The sequence below is a fragment of the Schistocerca gregaria genome, chromosome 1, assembly GCF_023897955.1.
Source record: "Schistocerca gregaria isolate iqSchGreg1 chromosome 1, iqSchGreg1.2, whole genome shotgun sequence".
NCBI classification, from domain to species: Eukaryota; Metazoa; Arthropoda; class Insecta; order Orthoptera; family Acrididae; genus Schistocerca; species Schistocerca gregaria.
Genome location: NC_064920.1, coordinates 398774688 through 398801025, shown reverse-complemented (window position 1 = coordinate 398801025; position 26338 = coordinate 398774688). Strand labels below are relative to the sequence as shown.

Here is a 26338-nt window from a genome sequence, read left to right as displayed (position 1 = left end):
TAATGTTTGGAGATGGTGGGTGGTGGGTTGTCAAGTTTTACGAAGATGGATTGTATAGAGCAAAGTGACTTGAGTCAGTATTAAGATAACTATATTTAATGCATGAAATTAAGCCAGTACTAAGACAACTACGTTTAAGCATCAGCTGATAATGTATGTAAACATGTCTTTCATTAAACATACTACGAGCATGGTCACCACCTTGCAAAAATATTCTTACAGATGTCTTTGTTTGTATCTTTACTCTTTTTTTGGTCTTCAAAGAAACACGCAGAGTACACCATTCTTCCGTTCTTAAAATTATGTGCAAAAGTAATAAGAGAATAAACGAATGCAGGTTATAAGTAACTTTGATATTTTTACATTAAGCTACTTCGAAGCTTCATTTAGGCTGCAATTACATAGACAGATAATGTCAAATATTCTGTTTTTAATTGCAGGAGATAATGCAGTAACTAAGTAGCTAGAAAGATGGAAACAACGTAATACTGGTGAACTGCTAAAGTCTATAGTAAGTCTATAAGTTTTCCATTATATCTGATTTTACACTGGTCACTATTCTGCCAAAGAGTTACTGCAGTTGTATGTCGCTTTCAACAGTGTGTATCGATTGCAGAAAAATTTCGCATCGGCAGCACTGACGAAACCACTCCTGTAACCTGTGGAGGTATAAAATAATTTAAGAAGCAAACCAAATAATTAAAGCAAAATAAATGAAAACATGCATAAATTATATGAATTACAGACATATTAAAATCATTTTTCAAGAAAAAGTTAATTTAAAACATACTGTGAACGTAAGATGAAAATGGTGTCAAAATAAAAAATTCTTACAAGAATATTAAATAAAAACAATTCACCTTAATTTCTGTACAAGTGCAGCCAGTAATAAACAATTCCTACTAATTCAGACGTACCTTTCTTTGCCACGTCCTGTCTACTGGTGTAGGAAATTCAGACTCTTGGCTGAAGCAAAGAGCTAGAAAATTGAATATGTTTGTCGTGATAACCCATCTTGCAAATTTCGCACTAAGGCATCGTGGAAATAATGTGCTCTTCAGAAAGCTGTGTTGTAATCTGAAAAAAAAAGAAAAAGGCCCTGTGACAGTGGTCGTGGTTTTCTCCGCTGTGCTGTGACAGTAATTTGGTAATCATACTACAAAGAAATTTAGTACTAGTGGGCAGTCTATGTAGATATCTTTGCGTCTCTTCCACTGGCGCACATCTATTCATGAAAATTGTCGTTTGTAAATACGAGTTACTTTCGTATAAAACTGTCGACTATGCGTCAAGTGGATCATACTAGTGCCCTGCGAGTATAATTATCTTAAACATCGATGTTTTGTCCTGGTGTTAACCCCTTTAGTTGTTAGGTCAAAAATTCAGTGAAACACAAGTCAACAGATAACAAGCCCTACGATTTAACACGTAAGTGAGACGAAAATATGCATTACTGCAGAAAACATTCGAACAGTGTGAACAGAAGCTTGAATATAATGAAAACAGAACAATTTTGATTTTTAAATTTGAATACTCTTGTTTAATGTTCCTTTATTTGGATTGCACAACACAGCCATCTTTAAAGGCATATTGACATGTCAAGAACAAAGAACCATTACAAATTATTTTTTTAAATCAGTTCCAAAACCATTAAAACAATAATAGTCAAAATCGTACAATACTTATATGAAAAATGTTCACCCTGCGTAAGAACAGTTGCACGCACGATCTTTTTTGAGAATTAAATTATACTATGTATCCGCAGAATTCTTATATTTAGAAACAGTACTGAACAGATTGCGAAAAAGTGCACCTGACACAGAAAAAAATAATAACGTCAGTGTTTAAGCGACTAATATAAGCAGATTAGTTAGGAAACTCACAGACATTTACACAACTAAAATTAAGGTCTAATAAAGACGACTGTTCAAAACGTGCTTCAGAGTTACAACTGTGAACACAATTGACTTCGCATAAAATATCTTTACACGAGACGATATATGAATATTCATTTATCTAGCTGAAGTTTATAGTAAAACTACTTATTATTCTGATAATTGGATGATTTACCATTTCTTAAATAACACTAACCGTTTTTTTTTCGAATTCAGGTTGTAAGCTGAAAATTAATTTCAGAGACTCTCTAAGTTCGTTTCAAAATGACACCTGGAATTATAATTCGATCCCTCATTTAGTCAGATTATGAGCAGAATAGGGTTTATGTAAGCAAATGTGGAGAATTCCCTTTTTCATCAATACAGACGAATACAACTAGTCGAAGTAATTAAAAGTGTTATTAAATGAAGCAGTGTTTACTAGAGGATGCGTGCTACACTCCAGAGTATTTGAGCGGAAAGGAATGAAGCGGTGAACGGATGTTGTATCCTCTTCTCCTGTCGTTGAAGTTGCTGAGATATGTGCCACGAACGTGTGTTCCCGAAGGAGAACTCCGTGAAGTACGTCCTTGGGTCCAAGAAAAGGAAAACTGAAATTGAGAGGAGAAAAGTGTTTAATTTGAAACCATTTTTAACACGCACTGTAGAATTACACTAGCAATGTCAGTTTTGAGGTATGCATTGTTTACATATTTTAAACACAGTCCCTGAAGTGTACTTAACGATGTAATGTAGTAAAAGCCCTACCGGTAATGTTTCACTTCAAACATGGTGGAATTCGGTAATCAGATGAAACCGATAATCGAAACAGTTGTAGCTTCTTGGGTGATCGTCAGAGATACGCTATAGGAAATTCAGACTTCTAGCTTTTTTACTCAAAACGTATTCTTTCAGTTAAACCTAACCTGAAATTTGCCGCGTTGTGGTCATAGTATCACCTCATAACCTGAATTATCGCTTTCGCTTGCAAGAGCGCAGCAAGGCAGATAATATCGTTGGCTTGCTAGCGTTACGTGATTTTTAAGACACTTGTGTATACCGTGCCTTTACTAATGTTTTAACTCTCTGGTAGTAGGCTTAACTACAGAAGGACGTATTTTAAAAGGAGGTGTACTTCTATTGTTAAAAGGAAACGACAGCCTCCATTGCTACGAGATACAAGAAAATATTAAATTTTGTCACTATATGCTCTTCAAGAAGATGAATCTCATGATATATGAGTACTGAGAAGAACGTTTTATGAAATAGTAATTTTTGCCTTAAAAAGTAAAATTTTCCTCATTTTTGAAGTGAATGGTATCCTCATATTTCCTCTATTAGTAATTACGACACAAAGTTCAAGCAAGAAGAAGACATATGATTTTGAATGCTAGGTAGTACTGTGCGATCCCTGTTTAATATCACGGTCTTTTGGCATTAACAGATTCACTTTTGTGAAAAGCAAAAATTTGTGAAACTTGCCCAAACGACACAGGCTATCATAGTTGAAGTCATTAAAGCAAAGACGTTTTTCGTCGCGACGAGATCTATTTACGAAATTTCAGTCACCAACTTTCTCTTCCGAATGCGAAAATATTTTGTTGAGCCCTGCCTACATAGGTAGGAATAATCATCAAAATAAAATAAGAGAAATCAGAGCTCGAACAGAAAGGTTTAGGTTTTCGTTTTTCCCGCACGCTGTTCGGGAGTGGAATGGTAGAGAGATAGTATGATTGTGGTTCGATGAACCCTCTGCCAAGCACTTAAATGTGAATTGCAGTGTAATCATGTAGATGTAGATGTAGATGTAATGTAGAAATCGTATCCATTTTATTTGCTCTCCAATCACAGCGTCAAAAATTTTTCAGAACTACATTACGACGCAGATCTTGCAAAGCTGTTTCTTATGCTGGCTACGAATAAGAACTTTAACCTTGGGTGCACTCGATTGCATTCCGGAGACGCCACGGATTACTGCAAGATTAGTAATTTACTCTTTTTCAGCAAAGAAGACAGTAATTAAGATCCACAGCACTAAATATTTTATTTTCAAAGAAAAGGACAGATTTATTTAAATAATTTAATACTTGGAAAGAAAGATGACCTGGTAAGAGTAGGGAACAGTAGTAATAATTAATTTTGCAGCCCAAAATTTAGACGTTGCTTGTCTGTTTGTTCTTCTTGCTCTTATCAGGATCATTAGATGGCAGAATGCACTACGGCCGCAGTCGTGTTCATTAGTGGCTCCATGGTGATAATTATTGACTTATGAAGCATTTGAATTTTGAAGGAAGGAAATCGCGTAGACAACATTTATGTGACATGCTCTTCAAAAGGAAGATTATAGAGAAATACAATCACTACCTACGATGAAAATTTGCCTGATTCTGATGTCAGCTACCTAGCTGTCAACAGCAGTTGTAATCTATTCCTCAGTTACGAAATAAATACTTTGCTATCCTTTATGGCGAAATCACTTAATAAATTCCATCTGACTGAGGTGCGTTTTACTGGAACATATTCTCCTCATTTTCAGTGGGTTTTATGATACAGAATTCACTGAAGTGGCTTGATTGGATCTGGTATGAAATGAATAGACAGATAGGATGTGTTAAGTTTCACTTTTTTATGTTATTGCCTCTACATAGAAACAGGAAGGTAGAAATAGTATGACTTCGCTTCTACCATGTCATATCTATGCAGCCCCTCATGAGAAATCATTTAAAAGGCTACACTGTCACTGGTCACCTTGTCCTGTCTCACACACAGATAGAATCAACCACTAATAAGAGAATAAGTTTTGGTAATTAGTATACGAGTTTCATCTAGACACGCCAAATTTGTTGTTGCGGATATTCCGTTCTAGTTTGAAAGTTCCCATGAAAGTGCAATTAATGAAATGGTTCAAATGGCTCTGAGCACTATGGGACTCAACTGCTGTGGTCATTAGTCCCCTAGAACTTAGAATTACTTAAACCTAACTAACCTAAGGACATCACACACATCCATGCCTGAGGCAGGATTCGAACCTTCGACCTTAGCAGTCGCACAGTTCCGGACTGCGCGCCTAGAACCGCGAGACCACTGCGGCCGGCTGCAATTAATGAGGATCACAATCTGCAAAAGTAAATATTTGCAGGAAAACTTGTATTTAACAGTTTTGATAATTCGTCCAGGTTACATGGTCGTGGTCCATGTAATTCTTCTATTCCTAACGTTTCGTCCAATACTACGTTGGACGTCTTCTGAGGTATGGCTGGTCCTGCTGAGTCCTGCCGAATTGAAGAATTCCATGGATCACGGCCATATAACCCGGAAGAATTATCAACAGCAGTACCATCCGGTCGTGAAAACCTTCATTGTATGTAACAGTTTTTTTCCTCGATATTGGCTAATGGCTACATCCAGTAGGAATTTGCTACGCTGAAACGCGTTCCATCAGGATGTCCACTGTTGACAACGGCGAGAAAACGCTGTTCGTTCAGTCCTTATAATGACTTCCCGAGATCTACGACGTATTCATTTCGAAAGATTTGTTTTCGGTACTTAAATACTGCAGATACCTGTCCAGTACCAGCAATAACGTCACGATGAAAGAACACGTTGACCGACAGATGACTATAGACAGTGTAGTCCATGCCGTCGTGGGCCGGTTCCGTCAGTTTTCCAGAGCCGCGCCAAGAGCACGCGTCAGTGGTCGCTAGCCTTATGCGTTCGTGTACGTGTCCCGGTGGTGTTTGTGCACGCACTTGGTGCCGGTTCACTGGAAAAGAAAACGTGCCCTTTGCGGCGCGCTACTCGCGGATGTTAATCGGCGGAAGTCAGTGTCGTTTGGTGTTTGTGTCAAAGGCGGCCGGGGAACATGGGACAGGTAGCCGGATCGCCGGCGAGCTGCCAGTTGATATTTCACGCCGTCCGGAACAGCCGCCCACTGCCGCGGCTAAGCGCACTTTCGTCCGCGTACTAGCGACCCAAACATCGCTCCTCTACCGCAGTGCTCGAGTTCCCACAGTGGAGGCGAGCGGGGACTCCACCAGGTGTGAATCGCATCGCCGTGACGCATGTCTACTAAATTACTTCCTTTGGGATGACAGAGAAAACCATTGAATATACCGATGCTGGTAACTCGTGAAGAAGAAATATTGAAATGGTGAGCCACAACCACTGAAAACATCACTTCTTGCATTCATCTAGCCGCAGCAACATTATTTAAGTAACTCAAGTTCGTAATTATCACACGATTTACTTCAATTCGAACATTATATTTCGTATGGTAATTGTCCTTACTCGCCTCAAGAGGTCATAAACATCTTTAGCTCATGTTGAACGAAGGAGAGATTTATGCTTTTCGACGAAAGTGGCTGATGTTTTGGCGACACTTTAGGTATCTGTTGGGTGACTCACGAAGCATGGACCTTCACGAGTACCCACTGGAATTGTGTCACAGTCCTTATGGGTGGTTCGGCTCCGGATGAATGGTGAAGACAACCAGCCCAAGGGAGTGCATCCCAAAAACTCTGCCAGCTCAGAGAAACCGAAGTGGTAGTTATGGGTCTACACTGAACAGACTACGTGATGCTGTTTCGGACATCTTTTTATTAGTGAACTTGTAATAGGGCGTCGGATAATATGACATTATAAGAGGACAATCAAATCTGGAAACAGATTAAGAATTGCGGAGCTTGGGAAAGATTTCTAGATAGGTATGTATGACGTATGCTGTACCGACAAACAGAACTGCAAAACGATGTGAAGGAACTGGAGGAGGTTTTTGACAGTAATACAGGGGAGTGAGAGACGTAACTGAACATACTTGTCAAACTGTCCGGTTACATAATGGCATAACAGTTAATGAGGACAAGATAAGTGTTTATCAGGAGGACTGTGATGAAGAAATATAACTACCTATGAATGGTGTAGACATGGAATCGGTGTATACAAGGACAGAGAAAAATGAAATGGGATAGCTAACTGAGTTTGATAAGTACAGCCTTTGTCTTTAAGACAAGCTACAAGAAACATTCAACCCTGTAAGCTTGATTTAAATGCACGAATTGGTGGAAGTAGTCTGAAAGATAGGGTGGGACCGAATAACGTGTTAAACGAAACTAAAGGTGGCTGAATATTACTGTACTCTCAATGAGTTAAATTACCACCACTTACTTACCATTTAAAGAGCGTAAAGTTTCAAGTTAGTTTTTTTGTATTTAAGGAAAATGATGTGAGCTTTATACTTCCAGTGGATGTGTCATATTTCATATTTGTACACTAAATATTTTTCCAACAGTAGTTTTTAGTAGAGCACAGACGTTCTGAGCACAAGCAGTGTTACATTTGGTTGGTAAGAATACTGTCGTTTGTAGTGGGCATTCTAACCTAAGCTAGTAAAAATGTCGGGTGTTGGCTATGCTACTGACGAGATGGAGAGCACAGAGATAAAGACAAAGACACGGATGAGCGGTGAATTACATTTTGTAAAGAGTAACTGCACACGTGAAGATTTTTGAGGTAAAGTGCTGCTGCACTGCTGACTTGCGCCTAATTATGATGCGTATGAATAACGGAAGGTTTTAGCATAATATCACTTTAACGTTTCGGGTTAGCTGGTTCTATTGATCAGACGCGAATAAGTAAAGATTCCTATTCACATGTCTTGCACTCACAGGTTATAGATTTTACGACTTCTTTATCAATTAAGAAAATACTTGTCAGAGAAACTTTTATTGTAACTAATTTCTTTTTTTAAGATGATTGTAGTAATCAGACAGTGATATTCAGTTTTTGCAGTACAGTTTGTTTTAAATGTTGGTCACTTTCAATCATGTAGCAAAATCATATTTCACTACCGTCCCCTCACGAAAGAACGCCATTTTTCTGATTATTTATGAAGCGGCATTGCACTTTGCGGAACACAGAAACTGAAGCATGAGCTGCACATGCAAAGTTTTCTTTCCTATTTAGTTTTTCTACTGCTGCTGTATACTTAAAGCTCATCACTTCGAGCAGTACCAAGATTCCGTGGCCACAGGTAAGCCACATGTGAAATTTGTTAGGGCAAGGTTTACAGTACAGTTAGGTTACGATTACGTCATTCATTTAGCTTTACTCTTTAAAATTCATTACCAGATCGGCATATGTAAAGTTCATTTCAGATTCTATTTCATATCTAGACAATTATTCTCACAGTGCAGTGCTACATTTGTGTGTGTAATTATGTTCAGATTACTCAAATTGACAGAGGAGAAATATTTTGGTGTTAATTCTTTCACAATTAAATTAATAATTTTATGTAGCGTTTCCCGTTTTGTTAACTTTGTGTGTTAGAATTATATTGTGACGTCATGCATTGTAGCACTGGTCACTGAACCCCAAAATAGGTTCACAGAGTAGCTTATTTAGTTTAGAATTTGGGTTTTCTAATTTTTGTTAATTGAAAATGGAGTTATATAATTTTAGTTTTGCTAACTCGTTTATCAGATAACGTTACAGTAACTACACCACTTGTATTGTTCAACATTATAATACAGGCACATACGAGTATAACAAATAGCAGTTCAGTTTACTCAAGCTTCAGTTCACGATAAAATAAAAACCAGAAAACTTACAAGATGTTCATACACATACATTCATCACCTGATAAAAGATCTATTACTGAACACACAAAAATGAAAAATTATACAGATTGGAATATTATGCACAAAGCAGAGCTAGAATGATTTTAACATAAATAAATTACTATGGATCATAAAAAGGTGACTACATAGAGGCGATACTCAAACAAATGGACGTTAAGGAAATAGACAAATTCCGAATGCTTACATAAATGAGGGCAGATTATCTTCATTGCAGTTGAAACTGCTTACGCCACACGCCAAAAGATTTGAAGAAACTGGAAAAAGTTGACACTTAACGAAGCCCCATTGAATGAATGATTGCTATAATTTACTGACATATCGGCTCACAGAAACAACTGAGAAAATTTACCTAATCCCAACAAGCTAAATTCAGTGTCTAGATAATTAAGAAGCACGAAGACCCAAGTGAATGATAATATTAAGAATATTAAGGACAAACCACCATTACTGAGCCTCTAAAATTGCGCTTTGATTCGTGGATATCTATCTGAGTAAGGCAGTGCAGCAACAACTTCTACAGTTTTTAAGAAAAGAAATATGACCAAAATTTTAACCCTAAACCAGTTCTGTGAATAGCGCATTATTTCTGTTCCAAGTTAGTAGCCAGGGGATAACAACATCACGTAAGAAAAGGAGGTGGAAATGGCTTCTAATAAGGTAAATAGCTCACTAAATGAGTAATCACAACAGTTCAACAAATAATAAAGAACGGAGAGTAAGTATAAATTAGCAACTCAGTTTACTTTCACTGGTTGCAAAATGTTGTTTGAGAAGATAAATAGTTTGGATGTGTTGTATCGCACTATACAGACAGAAAAATAACACAGGGCCTTTATTGCTATAGCTTACATGTACATTTTTTTCTCCAGTAATAAATTCTCACTTTCTTTCGTTTGGATCTTCAATGGAATCTTTATTATCCTTTCTTTCAGGGAAATTTTCCCATTGGAATTTCTGGGCGACAATCGGCAGTAACATTCGCCTTGCGATGTGCTAAAACATTACTGTAATAGGCTAAAGATAATGATAGAAAGAGAGAGAGAGAGAGAGAGAGAGAGAGAGAGAGAGAGAGAGAGAGAGAGAGAGACCATGTGTTTTCAAACAGCGACTAATATCCTCAAATGCCTGTAGGACACACCTATAGTACATACAGAAGCCGACGGAGGTGATACAATAATACTCAGTCAATCACCAAAGTAATGCTGCTTCACTGGGTGACAAAGTGCATGTACTTGACGACTGTACTGTACTGTACTAACTTCAGGTGCAGTCAATAGAAGCAAGAATTTTAGATTAGGATTTAATGCGCCACTAACTTCATGACAAATAGAGAACAGACGCCAGGAATAAACGAGAGTGGAGAAGGACTATGGCTCTGAGTAAAGATGTGAGGATTCAGAGAGAGCCTGGTTGGGATAGTCAAAGTGTGGGTATATTTTAGGGTGCGTCAAATTATAGGATACAAATGTTCACTAACAAAAAAGAATATTTATTTCTCATGTAAAGTGCGGATTAGTTTCCAAGACACCCACCTATCATGGTAGGGTAAAAGGGATGAATTGCGGAATTGTTTGCAAACAAGTTAGGAAGGAAAGACATCTGGCTACCTGGGAGCAGGTGCCAGAGAGGACTCGTGACCTGCTGCCAACATTTGATTCCTCTCCCGATAAACCTATTAGGTGTATGGTGGGCACTTTCTCAGCAGGACTGCGGAAAGCTAAGTGAATATTAAAAGCTGGATAAATATTTCAGTCACGACTCACCTAAAATAGTGTCCAGTATCTTACAATTATGGCTGTGGTGATCTAGCACGTAGAGCTCTACACTCCGTCGTTGGATGCGGTCCCCCATTCAATATGGGAGAGGGTTTGCAACATTTCCTAGTTTTTAAGGAAATTTTCCCATTGAAATTTCTGGGCGACAGTCGGTAGTAAGATTCGCCTTGTGATGGGCTAAAACATTACTGTAATAGACTAAAGATAATGATAGAAAGAGAGAGAGACAGTTATTTGTAGGATTTGTTAGTCGGTTTGGGTCATTTTTTATAATGAGTTAACGGAGAAAACCCAAAGACTACGGACACAGTTCGACATCGTTTCATAAATTTAGCGCGAAATGTTGACAGAAATAATGAACCACATTCAACAGTCTACATTCCAGCAAAGGAGCTGAGCATTATGGAGAGACAATCTCTTAAACGTCTGTAAGGAGACATTGGATGAGGAATTAAGAAACGTTAAGATTTGTTTCTTTTGAACATATTAAACCCCACATGTTATTTTCCACAGAAAAGCAGGAACGGATCAGAAATTTGGACACCGCATGATACTGAATATTCCAAACAAAACCTACCGTAACGACCATGACAGTTTTTCGACAGCCATCTGTCCCTGGTACCATTACTAAGCGAACAGTAAACGGGAAACTTCGCCAAGCACTTAGCAGAATCTTGTTGAGTATGTTTTAATTGTACGATTACTTTGCGCTTATAAAATACTTGTGCTTTTTTCCCGTTATTTTTATCATTGCTACTTTGTGCACCCCTGACTTCGGCTCAAAGAGTTTAATTAGATTTTCTAGCCAACAGATTTCTAAACTCATCTCTCACATAATTTTGTTCGCTAGTTTTACAAAATGTTTATGTTGATGATATCCCGATCATTGAAGTATGGGTTAGTTTACTCACTGAATGGGATATTTTCTTCGTAACATATTTTGTTCATACGCTTCTAAACAATGATTACCTTCCTGTAATTGTCTGGTCTCAGGACTTTTGTTTATCATATTTTATTTCCGATTTCCAGTGGATACTAACATGTGCAGTTATCATGTTCAGATGAAAGGACATCTTGTTCCTTCATTCCTCCTTGAACGTCTGCCCTCAGAACGCCAAGAAGAATTCTATATTGTACTTTCCAGTAGCTTCTCCGACACAACGTCTTACGACCTGAAGAAGGAAGTGATCCTACATTCCGGAACTGTGATGAATATTTTAAGCAAGGTCACTGTAGAGAGTAAACAGAGCGTCCCCCTCCTCTGCAGTGACCGGTCCCGAGCAATAGTTGAAACCTACACAATAACGTTCTTTCTTAGAAAAGGAGCAGCAAATGAACATAACCGTGAAACTTTATTAGCCTACGGCAGATCTGATGCAACAACTGAATGCATATCACTTTGCAGTACTGACTACAGAAAACTGTCTACATTAAGTGTTTGCTATTGCACCTTGTTGAACGTAAGATAAATCACCTTTAGATGATTTCCGGTGCAATATACTGCACTGTCTCCAGGTTTGATACATTTACGCTTTCTACATAATCATTTGATGTTGTTATTATAATAGGGAATCATAGCGACAGGTTCGTGAAGTATATACCTTTCAAAGAGAAATGCCTCACGCCCTAAGCATCTCAGGGCAAAGAGTCTAGAAAGAAGATAACCAACCACTAAATATTAGTGGTCTTGACAATGAAGCAGAGTAGCAGTCAGGTGTCAATTGAGCATAAATGACATTTTCGTTCAAAATTTTTCATTTGTTTAAGAGCTCTTTTTTTTTTACTTTTTTTAGGAGAACGTAATATACTCGTTACACCGAAGAACAGATAATATTATTTATCAGGTTGACAAAAATTGAAATTTGGAATGTAGTGCGTACACTATGTAAACTATTTGTTTCTTCACATTCTGCTCGTCGAGTTCTAAAACCTCAATCTGAGTGTGATACATGAGCGTAGCCTTTCTTATTCTGAGTCAGTGAGAACGAAAACCTTAACTCATTGTGTTATACAAATTAGATATTTCGAAACACAAAACCGCTTTTAGACAATCTTGCAATGGTCCTCTTCATGGCACCAAAGTGATAACCGACAGAAATCGTATTATACGCGGATAATCACCTCCAGAAAGCAATGACTGCATCGTTCTGAAGGAGAGGAGCTGCAGCTCTGTCTGAAAGTCTATGTCATTTGGTAGTTACTGTTTCCTTCCACTGAATGGAAGAACTATCTAATTTACTTACATACTTACCGGAAGTCACTAATGGAGCTTCAGTTGACTCTCGGCAGTTTTGAGTTAAATCTGTTCCTAAGGTGCTTGGATTATCCACTTTCTACTACAGATCGAAAACCAGTGTTTATAAGAATTTCTTTCAGTTTATTTTATCGTACCTTCTTCATTCGAATATACTTTTTGCAATTATCAAACTTGCACGTAAAGTTTCTCAATTTCACTTGATATGCCCTGCAAATAATATTATACAAAAATTAATGTTGTTGTACACGTTCTCATTTTATTCCGCATTACTCTGTTGTTCCTACATTTTATGAAGGAGATTAGTATCACGTTTTCTTTAAGTCATTAATAGCAATAGAGTCGTATCAATATTACCCCAGTAAACCCGCAACTTCTCATTCTTACTACACATTTTCCCCGACTGGTAAACTTAGATCATCACCCGTGAAGTGACATAAGCCTCTTGGTGATTTCAGGCGCATGAGGACAACTCAAAAACTCGAAGGAATTACCTGGCCAGTAGAACTTATCGCCTTCCCGTAAAGGATTTTTTTTGTGTACCGTGTCAGCGCAGTAACAATAAATCAAATGAAACTCTTTGATGCTCAGTTTTGTTATTTGTAACCTCATATTTCTGTTACATGAACACTGGCTTTTTGTTTTTATTTTTGTAATTCACATTACCTGCACCCTTATTCAACTATCATACCTGCATGTTGTTGGCACTGTACTCTGTGAATTAGACGTAATACTAAACGTACCGGTTAACTCTACAGAATCATATCAGACGTTATGGTGTAGTGCAGCTAATGATGCAGACTAATAAGTTTAACTTTAACGTAAATACAAGACCATTGTACATCTCTCACAGCCTTCCACACGGCAAAAGAAACTAAAACATTCAGACTGTATGAATGAATTAAAAGTCCTTAAACGGACAATGCATGATTAAATAGGATGTTTCAGTCCCGAGTACATAACTGCTATTATGACAAAAATAATCCGAATGCTAAATCTTATAAGCTTTTTCTGTGAAGTCGGCGTCTCTGGAAAAGGAAATGTTATTATGATGTGGCCTCTTGCCCCTTATCACATCTATGCACCGAGACAGTGATAAAAAGTAAATTCTGTGAGGCAGCGGAACATGTAGCACTTTTTCTATCTCCAAAAGAGTAACAAAATTAATAAAATCTGTTAATTGGTTCCGTCACTCCTTATAGACTTCCTAAACAAAAGAAAAAAGAAAAGTAATAGAATGCAGGAAAACAGACTGACTAATGTATGCACTTATTATACCTGACATGAAACACACTATTGAGATTACAGATCTAGCATCAGTCAAAGTAGGCCAGGCGTGTACCAATGATTGAGAAGAGCCCGCCGACTAAAAGTCAGCTTATGAAGACGAAATCTGTTACGTTTCTGGTGAAATACGAGTAAAGTCTTACTGAGCACAGCAGGCTCCAGTGTCAAAAGAAAAGTTATAGCCATATCTAACGACAACATAACATTCGTTGCTTTTTTCTGACGTCTGTCACAGTAGAAGAGAGCACAACTCGATGTTGTTCTGCCTCGGACCTGAAGCTGAATTAGGCCCTATGTCATTCTACTAGTGAAGATACACCAGTCTAACCAAATATGAACTTCAGTTTTATTTACAGTCCCTCGGGGTGTATTTAGTGAATATCCTTACTAACAGAACTATGTCCGTCATTCAGAAGATATAAGCACCGAAATTTATTTAACATGTTAGGCCCTTACTCTTTCTTTCTGTATTTATAACACTATACACTGAAGACCAATATGGCCATAGTTTTAACCGATTCCATCACAAACTGAAACTGAGCTCAGATTAGGTGAAGATCAACAGTTTGTAAGTAGGCTGTTTATGTGTTAGTACGTAGCGCTTTGTACTAATAACTGTGACAGCGCTGTGCGCACTTTGTAAGAGACTGTCTTGCTGGCCGTTAGTGGGAGGTAAACAGCCAGCAGTGGTGGAAGTTGGCAGTTAAAAGTCAGCAGTGATTGAGGTTAGAGGTTAACAATTCGCCGTGTTGGAGGTTTACAGTATTAGCGCGAGCGGACGGTTTGAATGTACATCCGTCATTGAGATCTGTTACTGTTGACTATATAATTTTTAACTGTTTGTCACATTCTTAAGGTAAATACATTGTTTGCTCTGCAACAAAATCTTTTATTTTGCTAACCACATGCCTGGTAGTTAGAGCCTTCAATAGTTAGAATCTTTTATTTAGATGTCTTTACTGCCGTTTGCTGTATTGTAGTAGTTCGTGTAATGAAGATTTTAAGGAGGTAAGCAACTTATGTAATGTATAGGTTATTGTCAGGATTTCTACTAATTCAGGGCCATTCTTTTGTATTAATTATTTGAAATCAGGTTATCATTTTTGAGCAGTCAGATTGCGTTCCGCTAGGATATTGTGGGTCAGTGTTGAAATGATAAAGACTAGCAAAGTGACACTTGCGTTCAGTTTCACTCATCAGTTTCAACTTCTCAGTTATTTCAGTCCAAGTAAGTAAAAACATTATGAAGACGTTTCAAGGCTGGTGTTTGACTTCCTTTACTAAACAGGAAATATAATTATCTATAAAAAACACTAATGTTTTCTTTAGGTGTATAATAGTTACTGATGAAACTAGAAATATCTGTTTCCTGATCAAATAATCGTTCAGTTAATAAATAATAATGACGTTCAGTCTCCACGCTATAGGAAATACATATGTGAATTCACTGGTGTAGGCAGGAAGAGGAACAACGAAGGTGGACCGAAACGCTGATAAGAAGGCAGTACCGTTTATCTTCGACGTATGAATTATGTTGCTTTTTATGACCCATACAGGAAAATATTTCTGTGTCTGGAATTTGTGTTAATAATACAGTTATTAAGGAAAGAGGCTCAAGCATAGGTAAACTATACATACCTAAAACGCGAATACTCGTAAGTTTCTTAATGAAGATAAGGGAATTATTTCACACAAAAAGAAGAATATTTCTTTGCTCTTCATTTCTGTGGTTAAAGATCGAACTAACATCCAAGAAACAGAAATATTTGGATGCTTACGCACACTACACTGTAGATTTCCACAGTCTACTACAAAGTTCTGTAACACGGTGCCCAGACATGTACGACAAGAACTGAGAATGTTCCCGAACAGAAATTTAACATAATAATATACTTTAGGCTTGTTCTACGTATTACCGGAATACCTATCTTCTGTAGAGTGAAAATCGCTGTTCACACTATGGAGGACAGTTTACAACTAATATCAATGCCCACGACTGTCCAGTCGATAATGTACTCTTTTTTTATTTTCATGTTTGCAGCTTAAGATCTGGCTACAATGAAAACGAACATGCAGACTTTAAAATAATAAAAACCTATGACACTCTCTCCACTTCTAAAGAATATGCAAAGTTATCCGAATGAAATGAAAACTCGCTGATGATGGTACTGGCACTATTAAAGATGGGTTTGGCGATGAGTAACAAGCTGTTTTACAACTACTGAGAGGTCTATACTTTACATTAGCGCAATTAAAACCAAAGCCAACCACTAGAAAAACCGAAAACTCGGTGTAGAGCTGAGTTATGGTTTATAATAGCAGTTTCCTCCAGTACAGTCCTCCTTTACCTGTTCCATATAGCTGCAGTTTCTACCTTGTTTTGAGATTTACGTAATGTAATGTGTGTTTGGTTTAATGTCATTTCTGAACGTGATATCAACACTCGCATGATACAGGAAAAACCACTCATGTGAACCACAAACTTGTTTTATTCAGGCACTGTGTTTTTCAAACGATAGATAGACTATTTGATCAAAAGTATCTGTGCAGTCTTATACAAGGCGGAATTCACCACTAAATATGAGGTGAGCCGTACTTGCCAGTATAAACTGTTGTTTATTGAGGAGCAGGAACAGCAGAAAGGGTCGAATAGAAGATCTCAGCGACTTTGAAAATGCGCAGATCACTGGAAGTCACCTGAGTAAAATGTCCGTAAGGGACATTTGAACCCTCCTTACGCTCTCCAAGTCGACTATTGGTGGTGTGGTTGCGAATCGGAAGTGCGAGGGAACCACCACAGCTAAAGCAATAATACCAGGAACACGTCATGTACTGACGGGTAGTGTCTGTCGAGCAGTGCGGAGCGTGGTTGTAATAAAATGATGAAATTAACAGAAGAAACCGCTCCCCAGTTCCAAAGTTCTACTCACAGTCCCGCTAGCACAATGAGTGTGTGTTAGGAGTGAAGAAGATTTACGTACAACGATCGAGCAGCTTTTCAAAAACCACTCATTTCTGAAGTCAATGTTAAGCGACGTCTGATGTGGTGTAAAACGCGACGACAATGGATGACTGGAAACGAATGATTTACAGTGATGAATCATGCTAAATGTAGTGCCTTCGGTTTTGTCAAGTGTTTGGGGAACGTTACCCGCCATAGAGTAGTGCCAACAGTGAAGTACTGAGTAAATTGTGTTACGTTATAGAGCTGTGTTTCCCGATTGGTATGTGGTCCACTCACTGAATTTAATGATACGCTAAACGTGGAAGAATACGAACAAGTTTTACATAATTTTGTACTTCATACTGTTGAGGAGCGTGTCGAAGGCGATGATTGATTTTATGTAGATGAACATAATAATGAGAGTAAAGTAGCTTCTGTGAGGCAATAGTATACGAACAATAAGGATCTACCTGGACAGAGTCCCTACCTGAACCTAATGAACACTTTTGCGATGTGCAAAAACGTCTATTTCGCTCCAGATACAAGCGTCCAACACCACTACCTTCTCCGGCTTTAGCTCTTGAAGAAGGATATCCTGACATTTTTCCACTGAGATTCAGACACTTCATTGAACATGGTCGCAGCTGAAAACAAGCCATCGTGAAGGCGAGGGGCGAAGAAAGCCGGTATTAATTTCCATTAAAACGTTTCCAGATACTTTCGATGAGATAGTGTACATATCTTCACTCTGTATTCACAAAAGCAATTGACAGTCTACCATACCGTTTACTACTCTCCAAGATATGTTCATATGTAGTGTCTTAGCAAATGAATATTTAATTGTCAGAACACAGTATAGGACGACACATCTTCACCGCAAACGAAAGTGACATCGGATGCGTTGCAAGTAAGCCTTATAGCTTATTATGTGTAACATTCTCAATATGAATGAACTATTTGTCAAAGAGAATAAGCAGCTCAGTAAAATTTTGTTGCTGATGAAGCTGTCCTCTATAGAAGAGCACCTACACTGGAAGATCGTAAGAAAATTCAGAAAGGCTTCGATAAAATGAATGCTAACTTCCGTTAAATGTTGATGAACGCAAGATAATGCTAAAAATAAACATAAAGTGTGTTACTCGATTGCAAGAGTAGAGCTGAACATTAGGGCATGTTACATTGTATAAGGATTTAGACGTGTATTAAGAAGCAATACGGAACGATAGAATGATTAAGTAGTTATTACGGCAGGAGAGTCGAAAGCTTATATTTGTTGGAAGAGTTTTTGGAAAATTCGATGCAACTGCAAAGAAAGCAGGGTACAAGCCACGTCTGCGGCAAATTCTAGATTACTGTCAGTCATTTGGAATTTGGAGTTGTTATATAACAACAATTAATGTCTCCCGCACTATATTAGAGAACTGAATAACGTCTCCAGCTTCAGAAAACAGTTAATGACATAGCTGCTAAAGCAGCAATAATGGTTAATACTGTCCCTGTAAACATTCATTGCCCTTGTATATCCTAATTCCCACCTGATCTTCATTTCCCTGTATTCTTAGCCGACGCAGTCTTCTTACATTTCGTTACCCAAGATTCACGAGTACACCTATGAATTCTTCCTATATCTTCCACTATCGTTATTGTTATTATTGCCATTATTTTTGTTATTACTATTATTACTACTAACGGCAACAGCTGCAGTAGTACAAGTACTACCACTAATAACTTTGTTAGTTCATAGTCAGTATAACTGACTCACTCTCCCACCTAAGACACTCAGACCATTTTAATACTAGTTGTTATATTACAATTGTTGCTTCTTAGGTAGCTATCATGTGAAAAGATACTGTACGTTTGAAACTCGTGTCCCACATAAGATAGGGCCCGGTGGCCCTAACTAGATCAGGTTAAATAAACCAATAAGTAAGAAAATAGCTAGTCTGTTTCTGGATAATATTTTCAGTTCTTTCACTGGTGGTATGTATTTAATCCTCATGATTCATTTCGATACTATGCAGTCTCTTCTTCGGATTTGCTTGCGGCAGTGCTACTCAACCGAAAGTACGTAAAGTTATCCAGAAATATAACCATATTTAAAATCAGTAGCGATACCTGCTGTAAGCACACAATTGTGTGCACAGAGCATGAAAGCCAAACATACAGTGACCGAAGAACCACGCCTGCCCAAAGAATACGAAGTAAGTTACGAAAATCATCAGTCAGTTTTTGACGTGATCACGTTTTGGATCACTTTACATACTTCATTGTTTCTGTGGAGTTGGACTGCTACTAACACGTCCCAAAACACTGTACAATTTTGAAATTCCTAATGAGAATTAAATATCATCATGGAAACAACTGAATGGATTAACCAAAAACAGTATATTAATGATTTACAACGTACCGCCCTTAGATTCCATCCATGAAGATGAATCGAACCAAATATTTTATAGAAATTATTCAGAAACTTTAATAGGAATCCTTGGAAGACATATGACATAGCTTTGGTAAAATCTTATGGTGAAAATTTCAATAACACCTAGTCCAAGAAAAATGTGCCATGCTTCTGCCGCTAAAATCGTATATTCCTCGTTAAGGTCACGAGAATACGGTAAGAGACCATTAGACGTATAAAAAGGCATATGACAATCACTTTATTTTGGTCAAGGCGTGATTGTAATAGGACAGAAAATTGATAGCATTGGTGTAAAGTACACTCTGCTATGCTCTGTACAACGCCTTGCGGAATACGTATGTAGATGTAGATATGCCTGAAAGTATAGGGACTATACGGTGTTGAATACTATCCATAGTAGAGGCGATAATTTTCATGATCAGAAGCCAAATACAGCCCTTCCGCTACAAGGTGAGAAAGCACCTCCAACTGGGAGTAATGACACTTCCAATTTCATCTTGTTTCCTATAACACTTCTAAATTCAGCAATGCCAGGAAAGTTTTCATGTAATATTTATATTTTTATTCAAGAAGCTGAGACTTACACTGTTGTTTGGACCTGCTACTAACTTGAACAATACTTGTTAATTCCATTCCTTCAAAATTGATAGGTGACGAGGTTATGTTGGAGAATATTTCTAGCTAGAAATCTCAGTGAAGATATCTCTTTATGGCAACAGTCCAACGACAGAAGTGTGTCATAGGCAACTGGAATTACGTTTTAAAAATTACTTTACGGCTCATTTGTTTCTTTCTCCACTTGTCCTCATGATGCGACATGATACGGCTAGACAACACGTTCCTGTTGCAGGAATAAAGCAGATGTTGTACTAAGTGTGAGCAGTGTATTTAATTGTGAACTGACACACTTCAGTTCAAAAATTACGAATTCGAAAGACTTAAGGTTCTTAATGCAATTTTAATAAACTTATTTCATTTCAAAATTGGCTTTCTTAACTGAAAACCAAATTCAGCTCGTTTTTAGACGGAGAGCTAAAGACGTGGATTAATTGCCTGTTTTTAAAGCCTTATGGGGAGGTTTTTCCTAAACCAACTTCATCTGCCACGAAGAACTCTTGACACATGCAAGGCGCCTCCGTAAAAGCAGGATACCGCAAATTGACAATTTTATTGTTCCTTGCGAATTCGTTCCAAGTAAATTACTCTAAACATTGAAAGCATGAAAAATCTATAAACTAATGCTTGCGGTATCTGTACTGTGACCCAGCTGTTGGAATGAAACGTAACGAGCAGCATATGCCAAATATTTCTAAGCATGGCCTTCACAAATCAGTAATGACAGAATTCCAAAATATATATCCAGCTTCTTAATTTACTGTCAGATATTGCAATATATAGCAAGAGAAAATTTAGATTCCGACCACGTACCACTCGACCTTGTACAGTGTTCTTGCACTGTGGTAAATGATCAACTCGTTGACAGTTTGGTCCGTAGGCCTACATGTTTCTGTGCTCCATTGAAAATGTTGCATACAAGCTTAGTTAGAAAGGAATTGTGACTGATGCCGCAAGCTAATGACTGTCTGAATAAAGCTAGGAAGCTACATAGGTCAAATCACGTCTGAGTTTCTCCATTCCAGTTAATCTTCATAATATTTAAAGTCATCTATAAAGTAGCTCAAACTTTTCATAACTAGCCAGAAAAAAAGACCACTAATACAGAAGGGTAAAGCACTTGATTTGATCTAAATCGTTCCATGTCATTGGCGAACGAAAGTGATTTATGAATATATTTCAAATAGTATCAAATAAACTGAGTGTTGAGTAAAACCTGTCTTTGGGACATCATCAGTGCGTCAATATGATCAATGTAAATATGTGTAGTAAACTGATTTTCTGTTTTATGGTTCTTGGCTAAAAGAACCTGAGAATTATCAAATGTCCCTCAGTGTGTGGTATATTTCTGTATCACGTGGCAAGTTTTTTATTATGCCGTATACGACAACAGGTTTCAGTTTTTATCTACATTTTACATCCATGGGGGCCATTTCAGCTACAGTTTATGGAAAGGACATCAGTACATGTATTTTTATACAAGTGTGTACTGAACTAAGTACTGCGTATTCTTGTTTTATAATATGTTGTAAATCCTTTAGGATCTCCCCAATATGAACATATGGGACTGGACATGTATCTAATCTAACCCAGTCCTCCAAACATTTCTTGGTACCTTTCTATGAGACGCTGCGCTGTTTTAGCATTCGACAGATACCACCACGGTGATAAACTGCTCATACCTTCCTTCTGAACTGATCAATGACGCTACAGTTTTCCATAAGACATACTTAAAGCCTGAAAAAGTCGCACACCGATGCGCCACGGCAAATATCATCTCAGCAATGCGAGGTTAGACATTTATTTTGTGTGTGGCAGGATCTCCGACAACTTTCTCTGCTCGAGACATGGCTCCTAACCTGACGAACAAGTTCATAGGTCTTCACAGTCTGTTGAATGGTTGATGTTATACCTGAAAGGTACACGCAAGGGTGAGGCACATCTATACTTCTCAATTAGTCGAGCGACTCTCGCCCGACTCAGATAACTCGCAAAACTGTTCATTTCATTTTAATTCCTACACAATCTTGTGTCAGATTTTCTGTCTCCTTGGGTTGTTGACTGGATACTGAATACACAGCTGAAAGCCGTGCACTCGTTCAGCTTTGCGTGTAGCATAGTTTCACATATACTATAAGATCGTTACTAAGCCTTTCGTGACAGCGATTTGGAAACAAAGTTCTCGGGTAACTTGCCGCGTCAAACCCGGAAGAAATCCCAAGGTTTCGGTAGTAGTCTCCATCCTCGTCGTGAGGGCCTAGGTACAGCCGTACATAAAGTTCATCTACGCCTACAGCTACATACTTACTCCGCAAAAGATCGTATGGTGTGTGACGGATGGCAACATGTGCCGCTGCTAGTTATTTTACTTCTTGTTCCACTCGCAAGTAGAAAGAGGGAAGAATGACAATGTGTTTGCCTCCTTACGAGACCTAATATCTCTTATGTTATATTTGTGGTCCTCAAGCGAAATGTGCGTTAATGGCAGTAGAATCGGTCTGCAGTCAGCTTCGAATGCAGGTTCTCTAAAGTTTTTCAGCAGTGATCCTCGAAATGAACGCGCCTTTCTTTCAGGGGTCCCCATCTGAGTTATCAAAAGATCTTCGTAATACATGCATGCTGAAAAGCCCACAATCAAATAAAACCTACTGATAGTTTAGTGCCCCTTGTCGGATGAAACACTCATATCTGCGGTATGCTCTGCATACTGGCCGTGATGGGTCAATAGTGACCGACTGAAGATCGTGGCATCCTCTAGCAACTGTGTCGCTGGACGCGGTATGGAGGGCCGTGAGGTTAGCTCACTGCTCTCTCGGCTGTTGTCGGCTTTCTTCACCTTGGAGCCGCTACTTCTCACTCAATTCGCTACTCAAATGGTCTCAACAGAGTGACTGCGACCCGCAACAGTCCTTCACCAAGGAAAATGCCCTGGCCATAGCGGAAACCGGAATCGAGCCCTCTGCATAACAGCGACAATTTGGACATCGAACGACGGAAGTGTACCATATTTATGACAGAGAGTAGAAAACTATATGAAGCTGGTATCTGTACAGACATTCGTGGTGATCTCCCAGCTCTCGAAGAATGAAATTATAACGAAATCCAGGCCTGTAGCTGCTTACAGGCGTTGATAAATATCAACGGGGACAGTTGAAAAATGTGTGCCGTGACCGGGACCTCCTACTTACATGGCGGACGCTCTAACCGACTGAGCCACAGAGGACTCAGACGATAATGTGACTGCGGGGACCTATGTCTGGCACGCTCCCCATGAGACCCACACATTCCAACTTACGGGAATCGGTAGATTGACTGCCGCGAGTAATGAGTATAGTGGACAAGGGCACTACAAATGTAGTGTGTGGACAGAAAGCGGGAAACAGTGGCTCTCACGAGGAGCGTGCCCGAGATAAATCCCTGCAGTCTTATCGTCGTGTATGCCCCGAGTGGTTCAGTCGGTTGGAGCGCCTGCCATGTAAACAGGAGCTTGCGTGTTCGAGTCCCGGTAGGGCAGACATTATACAACTGTCCTCGTTGGTATTTATCAACGTCTGTAAGCAGCTAAAGATCTGTATTTCATTATAATTCCAATAGAAAACTATGTCGGATGGATTTTTATTATAAGAAGACACGGCTGATGCTGCCGAAGTATCGTGGGTATCAGTTATGAATACGTTTCATCTTCTGAACAGTGTAGTGCATCATCCATATGTAGCTACAGGAAAGCTACATTCAGAGGAAGCAGGACGAAAAGGCCACTTTAGATAAAACTAAAATTCCCTTACATTTTTCTGAGAAAAGATATGAAACGTTTTCCCACAGCGTTTCGTCACTATCTCTCGTTACTCGATGCTAGCACGCACAACTTAATCAGCTCAAAATCGACAACTGTGCAATATAAGAGGTTGCTGATTGTAAGATATTAAAGAGGCTCTTTCTCCATTAAATGTTTTTCAAAAGCACAACACAAAGTCTCAGACCATGGCCACTTAACGTACCTAGTCGAATTTCAGTTAGATCTGTACAATCAGAGAGTGGCAAACAGGCCTAATTTATTGTAATCGTATCGCTAGAATGCTTGTTTCTTACCACAATCATGGCGCCTTCAGACTACGAATTGCAACGCCTCGGCGGCAGGAAGGTATGGACGACATTGTTACAGGTTCTGCGCCGCCCCTGTCCATGAGCTTTGATCTGTATATCATCTGCAACAGAGGAAAATACACTGAAGCGTTAAAGAAACTGGTATAGGCATGCGTATTCAAATACAGAATATCTTAACAGGCAGAATACGGCGATACGGTGCCACTTTCTACATAAAACAACAGATGCGTGGCGCAGTTTTTAGATCGGTTACTGCTGCTACGATGGGAGGTTCTCAAGATACAGTGAATCTAAATGTGGTTTCATAGTCGGCGCAAGAGCGAAGGGACACAGCATCTCGTGGTAGCGGCGTAGTGAGGATTTTCCCTTACGGCCATTTCACGAGTGTAGCGTGAATATCATGAATCCGGTAAAACATCAAATCTCCGACATCGCTGTGGCCGGAAAAAATCCTGCAAGAACCGAACCAATAAGGACTGAAGACAATCATTCAACGTGAAAGAAGTGCAACCCTTCCAGAAATTGGTTCAGATTTCAATGTTGGGTCGTCAACAAGTATCAGCTTGTGAACCGTTCAAGGAAACATAATCGATATGGGCTTTCGGAGCCGAAGGTCCACTCATGTACCTTTGATGACTGCACGACACAAAGCTTTACACCTCGCCTGGGCTCGTCAACACCGACATTTGACTGTTGATGACTGGAAACATGTTGCCTGGTCGTACGAGTCTCGTTTCAGATTGTGTCTAGCAGATTGACGTGTACGAGAGTGGAGACAACCCTGAATCTTTGGATCCTGCATATCAGCAAGGGACTATTCAAGCTGGTGGAGGTTCTGTAATGGTGTGCGACGTGTGTTGGAGACGTCTAGATACGACGACTTACCTGCATCCATTCACGTCTGTTGTGCAGAAATTTAACACTTACGCTGGCCACCGAACTCACCAGACCTGAAAATTATTGACCACATAGGGAATGCCCCGCGTCGTGCTGTTCAGAAGAGATCTCTACCCTCTCGTACTCTTACGGATTTATGGACAGCCCTGCAGGATTCATGGCGTCAGTTCCCGCCAACACTGCTTCAGATATCCAAAAATGGCTCTGAGCACTATGGGACTTAACATCTGTGGTCATCAGTCGCCTAGAACTTAGAACTAATTAAACCTAACTAACCTAAGGACATCACACACATCCATGCCCGAGGCAGGATTCGAACCTGTGACCATAGCAGTCCCGCGGTTCCGGACTGAGCGCCCAGAACCGCTCGGCCACAGCGGCCGGCGCTTCAGACATTAGTCGAGTCCATGCCACGTCGTGTTGCGGCACTTCTACGTGTTCGCGGGGGCTTTTCTCGATATCAAGCAGGTGTACCAGTTTCTTTGGCCCTTCAGTGTAGAAGACGGATTAGTGCAGGGCGTCAGTACATGTTTTTCAAAACTGGCCAAGACGCACATCAGCCTTGTACCGCTCCCGCAAATTCACACCTCTTAGAATTGTACTGCGGTGTAATGATTAACTTCAGGTGCCTGTGCTCGTTCTGTCCCTAGGTTAAGTCAGATCCCTGTTGTTAGAAACAACCCATTGCCCAAGATATTTGACCTGTTTAGCACAACATAGTGAAAAATGTAGTGTCTGGTTCGGGAACTAACCGACGCCATATTATTCCATTTTGTGTCACTTAACGTTTATACTAGACATGAAGCAGACTTGTCTGTTATTCTCCTTGGTGAGAAAAGAAAAGTGTTTACAATTACAATTCCTTGTATGTACTGACGTAAATATTTTACATCTTGCCGCAGCACACATTCTGTTCTCCTCGGACAGTAAGTACCTTTTAAATCTATAAAAACTGACTCACTAATGTCGCGTGGAAGGCTTCCTGCTTATTTACAGTCCGTAGTTTAAGAAAATTTCGAACTGAGGCAGCAGGATTCTAGGTAGGAAGGTAATTATGCTTCGTCTTAAACAAATGACACTAAACTAAATTACTCGTAGAATGGGTACAGAATGTCCCAAGTTAGTAGGACCAAAATTACAAATGAAGTAGAGAATGCTAAACTGAGTACTTAGATTAGAGGTAGAAGGAAGTTTCTGATAAATAACGGTTAAAAATCGTCATATTGGACTTTATTTGCTGCCACCCCTATGAATGATGATTGTAACCTGGTGTTGAGTTGAGATACTGAAGACTTTACCTCATGTCCTCGAGAGGATGTGTTTCCAACCTTATTGTTCACCACTCCACTTGTGAATTAATATACATGAGCTTCTGGAAAACACTAACGCAAATTTTCGTACAGAAAGGAGCGGGTCTATTCCATAGCAAACACGGTTTCAAGCCTCATTCCTACGTTTTCTTTTTTTTTTCTTGTTATGAAGGCATCAAAGACGTTTGACAAAAATTAGGAATATTTTTCTACGAGATTGCGTT

The 26338-nt window shown here is 39.0% G+C and overlaps 1 long non-coding RNA gene across 1 annotated transcript; it reads right to left on the bottom strand.

The window, feature by feature from the left end:
* Positions 1–313: 313 nt before the first annotated feature.
* Positions 314–23980, bottom strand: LOC126349145 (uncharacterized). Its single transcript, XR_007565180.1, has 3 exons — positions 23893–23980; positions 918–1077; positions 314–659 (listed from the first exon to the last, which is right to left on the bottom strand). It is a non-coding gene; the product is annotated as an uncharacterized LOC126349145 (long non-coding RNA).
* Positions 23981–26338: the final 2358 nt, after the last annotated feature.